The following is a 9297-nucleotide window of genomic DNA, read 5'->3' as shown; positions in this document are numbered from 1 at the left end:
CACAAAGCATGACATCAGAAAGAACTACGAAACAAGCGAAAATGGTAGATGTTGGTACACAGACTAACAAATCATTCAGGTACAGTTTATGTAAATCAAAAGCGCATGTGAGTGATAGCGATATAGACGAAACATTTCTTTCTAGGCTGAGTGCGAACACTTTGGCACTGCAGTCAGTTGCGGGTCAACGTAAAGATAATGACAGTAATGTCTTGAGCACAAACAGTGATAAAAGTAAATTATCACAGGTTAATCATTCCAGTGTTTCACTTGAAAAAGATATAAAAAGTTTACATTCAACATCAATTCCTGAGATCTCAAAATATCCATTCGACACAAATGTCGAAGTAATACATCATTGCAAACAAACTAAAGAACCAAATGAAGATTTAGAGTTGGATGACGATGTGTTTATAGAGGAAATGATAACAGATTCAACACCGCATTCTTATAAAAATCAGCAACTGGATTTGAGTATTTCTTCAGAACCTTGTAATAGTGCAAAGGAAAAAAGTGAAGAAAATTTATTTAAAGGATTCAAAATTCAGTCTGAAATATGTTTTTGCAGACATTGCAATACCAAATTATGTAGAAATACAGTTCAAACTATCTGTGAAGAATGAAGTTTACAGGTGTCATATGTTAGTCCTATGATCAAACAAATGTGTGAAAATTGCAATTTGGTGAATATATATAAGCAGAAAGTTTCGAGTAAAACAGAAAATGACACAACAGATGAATTGCCTATTCAAAATCAATATGAATTAATCCACGAAAGACCATGAAGCACGATTTCACTGGAGAGCAGTGGGTATGCCGAACTATCTTCCAGTGAAAGTTACTCTAGTTTTTTATGACAGTTATCAATAACCTGCTCATTCCGTGAATGTTTGACAAAATTTGCCTTACACATATACACATGCATACCAGTTTATTACCTGCATGAAGTTTGTACTCAATTTCATATTTGCAGATTGTAATACTTTTTTATTTTCTTACTCAATTACATAGTCCAAAATGGCTGTGCCTTAGAAATAAACGGTTAAATCAATTTAACATCATACTCAAGTAATGATTTATTTCAGTGCAATTTCCAATAACCTGAATACAATTATCATATGTGTTTAGGGTATTAATCGGAAGTCCCATAAGGGCTACTTAAGAGTTTTAATAAATGTGCATCACACTATTCTGTCATCTACTGAAACAGTATATTAAACTCCACACGCACATAAAACTGATACTTAGCATTGACCTCGTTTTGAATAATAATGATAATAAAAATAATAATAATACTAACAATAATAGTAGTAGTAGCTTCTTTATATATTTTACAGTAGAACATCTCGAGCGTTCAACTTGTAATTATAAGCACACGACATATAACATCTCTGGCATTCTCGAGGCTTATTTTCTTTCGTTGATTGAATATTTTTAAAGCATTGGTTATAATTGTTTGACAAAGACTTTTCAGAAAGAATTCAGCAAGAATGCTTGCAATGTCTGATTTAGTTAAATGGGAAGTGTTTAATGATTTTTCTTTATCACAAGGTTTACTGATCATATCCTAATATTTAAACGATGACCTGAAATCTAGTTTAGAAACATATGAATGATATGACTTTTTCTTCCCATATTTGATCGTTCGGGAAGCTAAGTCAATTCAAGTTAACTATTGTAGATTTTCATCAGTTGGTTATACATTAACATTTTTGCGGGCGCTCTATTTTTTTCGAACCGTGTTCTTACACTCATCATTAAACCATGGTTTATTTTCATGTATCCTGCATTCAGATGTTTTTAGAATGGACTTGTCGCGAATATCTGATAGAATAACAGAACCTCGACCGACAAAATCACAAAAGAATTGTGAAATTCTCCAAAGCTAAATACCTTTTCACATGAAAATTGAAACTGGTTGCCAATCAGCTTTATTATTCGAAATAATGTTTGTACATATTTTAGACATGCTGTATGTCATCGACTTTTCCAGCCACAACAACTGTATCATGAGCATGCAATAAGAAAAAAATAGACTGAGTTTGAAAGAAATATTTTGCGGTGTTATAACTAACTGAATAAAAGTAGTAATACATGATTGTATACGTGTCCCTGTGACAAGATATAGCAAAATGGCAAAATGTGCTGGTCTAGCAGTGAACATTTGCACCACAAAATTAATAATTACCATATGCATTTGCTCAGCATATCCAAGTCCACTAAGGTGCAATAAAACGTATATAAAAGATCTGATTTAACCATTTTGACTGTTATCAGTCTTCCAAGAAACTGAGTTCATCAAGTATGATACAAGTATACTAAAGAAATTTGTTAGTAATAGTCTGGAAGTGATAATATTTCATCTTTGTCAGAAAGAGTACTGGAACTTTTTATCTGGGCACCTAATTTGTTACCTCTTGTTTACCTCCTGTTTTCTCACCATTTACCGAAGTGATTGAGATCGTCTCTCAATGTGCTTAGACTTGTACTTAAATTGATTACCAACAAATACTCGGCAACGACCAGTATCTATATGAAAAGTCCGCTCATTTTGATGTAAACTCATCTGATTTAATAAGTAACGATTGAGCACGGTGATTTCTGTTCTGTCACATTTAGTATTGCTCATGAATCAGACCATTCCATTCACACAATCTATCTAAATAAACAAAGTAACGGGTGGAATTGTTACATAAATGAATTCCAGTTTATCCGAATGGAATCCCCAAACGAGCGTCCCCATTCAGTACAGAATATCGTTGGTTTCCTTAAACAAGATATGTTCCGTTAATTTGTATTGACGGAGCATTTAAGCACAATCCACAATTTAATCAAATACGGACTGCCGATTATTCTTTGCAGGAGAGTGGCGTTTCTAAGGTGCTTTATATTGATGAATCAAAGAAAAAGACGCATAATGTAAAGTTTCTCATAGCTTGCTGTAATCCAGTTTACTTCAAATGTCTATATACACATGGGTCTTTCTTGTTCTCTTTTACTCGGATTTTATTGATATTTAAGAAATTTACTATCTGTAGTATTTGTAATCACAAGGTATAAAGTTTTAAAGATTTAAACCTAACAGAATTACCTAAATTTGGTAAATTATTCTTCATATCAAGTGTCATCTTCCTTAAATTAATTTGTTTTAAAAATCGGAGATATTTATGTTGTATTTTCAATTTAATTTAGATATTAGGAAACGCAGTGAAATCTCTAACCAAATATTAACATTTTTTACAATGACATTCTTTAATCTGTTTACAGTAGCCCTACTTAAGACTCATAACAGTTATAAACCACTTTTGTGTATTCCATTCCTTTTTAACAAAGACGTAATAAACCTAAATTCAAATTTAAATATATGCAGAATTACTTCGTTAGATCACTAAAATAACTCAACATGGTCGTGTGTATAAACCGTACTGTGTGTGTTAGGTTTAATATAGGGAACATCTAATACTTTAAATAAAAGTAAAAAAGAGCTCTGTCGTCTTCAAAACAAATCTAATTTATGCCTTGTGAAAATTAAAACTGGGCTGGCTTTAAAGTCAACTATTTTTGTGAACATTTGCGTCTGAAGTTGGTTCAAACTGCAGTTACAATGTTTGAAACCACATCGCTTTATTTGCATCATACACTTTTAATGTAACTATAAATTCTCAAACTCTATTTTCTTACACTTGAAATACTTCTTCCTTGAACTGTGATGGAAATGGATAAAACTTTTGTGAATGTACTTTAAGGAATACTTAATGAATTAGTAAGTGCTTAGAATTCTAACGATTTAAATAGTTTCCACTCCCCGAGAGTTAAAAAATGTCAACTTTTTAGAAATTAATCCCCTAAAATGTTAAGCTTATGTTACGTCAGTCAAAGAAACGTTACATTTGTAACGTTATAAAACGATTATAGAATGAACGATTAGTAAAGATTTGTTTAAGCTATAGTCAGTGGGAACATTAGGGACAGCTTATACTATTTTGTGTCATTTATCTTCTATAAAAAGTCACATTATAGCGTGTACAATTTATAAATGCATATGAATGACTTTTACGCTTACGTGGTAAACAACATTTCATAAAAAAACTATTTACTGGAAAGAAATGGACGAAAAAATACAAAATTAAAAATCAAATATGTGAATGGCCTTGTTGTGAACTTTTAACTCTTCAGGAGTATATATGATAAAAATCACTAGTAGTTATCTTTTCAATTATTGATAAACTGGCTATTGAATGCCTGCAATGCGTTCTGTTATTATCCGTTCTACAGTATTCTTATGCTATCCTACCTTTAACATTATCATGACAGGGTTAATACCAAACTCTTCCGACATTGTTTGGCCAGAATAATATTATCTATACAGTGCACTCTAGTGAATCACTGAAGGTTTCATACACATCACAGAATGAAGACATCTTCGGATGTCTTGGTACTTGTAACAAGCTCTGCTTAAGGGCATGGATGGTAGCATGCTTTTCCACTACCATCCCCAAATAGGCTCAATCAAACCAAGCCTTCAACATTTTCAGTTAGTTTGTTATTTTCGGCAACCTTTGCAGTTTCAACTTTTCCTATTTTTACTGCTTCGGAGAAGTCCGCACTGTTGTAAAAGTTCATCATTTTCCTCGATATTTTCAGATATATAAATAAGAACGCGTTTTAAACTATTTCTAATATGGGTGTAAGTAAATGAAACTGTGTTAGGAATCTTTCTAGACTAATTATAAATAACACATTTTTCCTAAATTTTCAAATTAATGGTAAAAATGGGGAATCGGTTTCATATATATAAAATTAAGTAACATGTCCAGTGCATTGGTAAACAAAAATAATGTTTTGGCTCTTTTAAATAGTTTTTTCTTATTTTTCAATATTAACATAAACAAAAGTAATGACCATACTTGTATAAATCCGTTTTTCTTATTTAACCATTGTAACAGTAGAAAAAATAATATGTTTGTTTAATATGACTCGCGGTTTTCCTTATATTTCAAATGTAATCAAAACTAATACTGATGTTTTTTTTCTAATTCGTTTTTCCTTATTTTTACATTAAAAGCGTGAACAAAAATAATCCAGATACACTTTTCCAGGTTTTCTTATTTTTCCTATATAACAGCAGATGATACGGTTGTTCCATATAATTTCGTTAATATAAACAAAATCAATGCGGTTGTTCTTGTAACTCGGTCCTACAATTTAATCGCAGATAATCTGTGTAATCTGATTCAGTATAATTTGCTTCTTCATTGTATAAGAAACTACTATCCGACATATTTCATGAATGATATTATTTGGCAAGAGATATAGGTAAAACAAAACATATCAGAAATTGAAGTAGGAGTGTATTATTAGACACAAAGCGTAGACTTATCATTATATTTTGCATAAGCAGATCTGAATGGGTTGCACACCGAGTGCTAGCCTCTCTAAACTATTCCAGAAACTAGGCTTGTCAAAATTAGTTACCGAAAACATATGACATACAATCGACCTTGATATCTGGTAACATAACGACTTTTAAAGGAAATGTATATTTTACAAAGTAGGTGTTTTGATTGTAAACATATATTTTGATCATTATATACTCGCTCTTAGAATGTAGACATTCTTGCAGTGGTATTGGCAATATCATACTTTTTAACTCATTTTTTTTTTATATGTAGTGTACATATTGCTTTAACTTAATTGCTAAAATCACCGGCTTTTAATTTATTCAGAAAAATCTTAAGATTTGCAACATTAAATATGACTGACGCCTCTCTAACCATCAAATCTAAATCCGCCCCTGCATCGTAAAGGTAAACAAGTCTAACTTTCTCGATAAATTGATAGCGTTGCAACATGCCATGCAATCAATTATTTCAGAGCATTGCCTAAAGATGTAATACAAAATAAAAGGTTCCTCCATACCGCAGTAATCAGCATAATAAAGTGTTTTAATGATGACTTTGTTATTCAATCTTATGAATTTTACTTAAATAATGCGTATTGTCAAATATCGGACGATCCCAATTAATTCGTCAATGGGATATACAATATAAATGTAAGAGAGCATGATATTACGTGTATAGATAATATCTGAATTTAAAAACAAAACAAACCGCATGAAATGCTTAAGTGATGTGTAAAACAAAGGAAGTAAATTTATGATCGAAAAAGGGATTGTCTTTAAATAATTTAGTTTTCATGACGATTTAAACGTTTCACAATTAGGATACACATTTAAAAACAAGAAGGAAATGGGTAAACTTGTTTATTATTATTGTCTTGTTTATAAAGAAAGTAAAGATCTAAATGTATATTGTTTCGTCTAATCAATAAGAAGACAAACGCACGATGTGATGTTAAAAATTATACCTATATCTGGCAGATCTGTATATTTTGATGTAGACAGAGATAATACTTTATTCAATTTGTTGTTTGTAGGATAGTGTTATTACATTAATACACAAAACAAAATGTATAATTGAAATATTAAATGTAAAATGAGGAGTCGGGGGATAAATGACTGACAAAAACTGATGAAAGTCATTGTATTAGTCTACGTCAAAATATATTCATCCATAAGATGGATCAAAATTTGCTTTCTCTTATGAAATAAATTATTTCCTTACAACAAATTTATAACTTCGTGTCTGGCAACGAAGTAAAAATAATCGTTATTTGACTGATAAGGTTTGCAAGGAGTTGGCATAATTAGATCTGACATCTTTATCTATAACTTTAAACAACTTTACAATACACTTCCTTAACCTGATGAAGCAATTATTAACTGTAGACAGTTATTTCATCTGTTAATTGACAAACACGCAACAATAGTATTTCTGTTGTTGTACGTCATGAAAGAAGCAAGTACCCGATTTTACATACTAGTATTGATATTAAGATGGCTGTAAGCACATTAAAATCTATAAAAGTAATCTAGGTTTTAAGTACCCTTGAACCCAATAAACTCACTTCGATTGATATTACACTGATTTGCCTAGTGACATTATGAATGCAAGATGAAACTAAAAGTTTCGAATGAAACAGCAATGATATTTTTTTCAGTGTATGTGCTATATGCTTCAAGAAGACTTTAACTTAAACATCGTCTTACAATTTATTCCTTCCTGAAAATGTTTGGAGGACAATATTTAACAAGAGCTCGTCGAACACGAAATGCCCCCCTTGATGCAATTAGTAATTGCACAAGGAACAGAAATTATATGCTCACTGTAAACAAAAGTACTATCATTCTGGTTTAATCTGACCTTGACCTTTAACCTATTAACCTAACAAGAGATTACAGATTGATCTTGGCGCCATCCACTGAGCCATTTTTGAATGTTCCAAATTTCAAGACTAGCTCAAGGTCAAAATCAAGGTCAAATTTCATTTAGGTACAAAACAATGTGTATGTGGTCCAAATTTGAAAGCGGTGGCTTGAGAAATGTGAAAGCAGGTCACTAGATCAATTTCAAGGTCAAAGTTCATTTCGGTAAACAATACTATGCATGTGCTTCAAATTTGGAGGCTGTAGCTTGAGAAATGTGATAGCAGGTAATAGATAAAAATCAATGTAAAATTTCAATTCAGAACACAAAAATATGCATGCAGTCCAAATTTGAAGCCTGTACCTTCAAAAATGTGAAAGTAGGTCACTAGGTCAATCTTAAGATCAAAGTTCATTTCAGTACACAAAACTATGCATGAGGTTCAAATTTGAAGGCTGTAGCTTGAGAAATGTGAAAGTAGGTCACTAGGTCAAAATCAAGGTCAAATTTTATTTCGGAACATAAAACTATGCAAGTGGTCCAAATTTGAAGCCTGTACCTTCAGAAATGTGAAAGAAGGTCACTAGGTCAATCTCAAGATCAAAGTTCATTTCAGTACACAAAAGTACGCTTGTGGTTCAAATTTGAAGGCTGTAGCTTGAGAAATGTGAAACTACGTCACTAGGTCAAAATCAAGGTCAAATTTTATTTTGGAACAAAAAACTATGCATGTGGTCCAAATTTGAAACATGTACCTTCAAAAATGTGAAAGTAGGTCACTAGGTCAATAACAAGGTCAAAGTTTTTTTCAGTACACAAACCTATGCATGTGGTCCAAATTTGAGGGCTGTAGGTACAGAAATGTGAAAGTAGGTCACTAGGTCAAGATCAAGGTCAACTCATGTCAAGGTTTATCTTGCCACTCAAAACTATACATGTGGTCCAAATTTGAATGATGTAAGTTATGGACATGAAGATTCTAAGTTTTTCCCTATATAAGTCTGTATGAACCATTTGACCTCTGAGGCAGGGCCATATTTGACCCGAGAGGGAAAACTTGAACAAACTTGGTAGAGAACCACTAAATGACGCTACATTACAAAATACCAAAGCCATAGACTTTGCGGTTTGGACAAGAAGATTTTCGAAGTTTTTCCCTATAGACATATATGTAAACCATGTGACCCCCAGGGCGGAGCCATATTTGACCCTAGGGGAATAATTTGAATAATCTTAGTAGAAGATCACTAGATGATGTCATATACAAAATATCAAAGCCCTAGGCCCTGTGGTTTTGGACAAGAGGTTTTTCAAAGTTTTTTCCTATACAAGTCTATATAAACCATGTGACCCTAGGGGTGGGGCCATATTTGACCCCAGGGAAATAATCTGAATAATCCTGGTAGAGGACCACTAGATTTTGCTACATACCAAATATCAAAGCCCTAGGCCCTATGGTGTGGGACAAGAAGATCAGAAACCATTTAACTGTTCCTGGCCAATGTGACCTTGACCTTTGACCTAATGACCTCAAAATCAATAGGGGTCATTTGCTGGTCATAGCCAACCTAACTATCAATTTTCCTGACACCAGGCCAAAGCGTTCTTGAGTTATTGCCTGGAAACCATTTTACTGTTCCTGGTCACTGTGACCTTGACCTTTAACATACTGACCTCAAAATCAATAGGGGTCATCTGCTGGTCATTACCAACCTCCCTATCAACTTTCATGATCCTAGGCCCAAGTGTTCTTGAGTTATCATCCGGAAACCATTTTACTGTTCAGGGTCACTGTGACCTTGACCTTTAACATACTGATCTCAAAATCAATAGGGGTCATCTGCTGGTCATTATCAACCTCCCTATCAACTTTCATGATCCTAGGCCCAAGTGTTCTTGAGTTATCATCCGGAAACCGTTTTACTATTCAGGGTCACTGTGACCTTTACCTTTGACATACAGACCTTAGAATCAATAGGGGTCATCTACTGGTGATGACCAATCACCCTATCAACTTTCATGATCATAGGCC

This window comes from Mercenaria mercenaria, chromosome 12 (assembly GCF_021730395.1).
Source record: "Mercenaria mercenaria strain notata chromosome 12, MADL_Memer_1, whole genome shotgun sequence".
Lineage (NCBI taxonomy): Eukaryota > Metazoa > Mollusca > Bivalvia > Venerida > Veneridae > Mercenaria > Mercenaria mercenaria.
The sequence above is the reverse complement of the archived record's forward strand: the minus strand, read 5'-3'. Positions refer to the sequence as shown.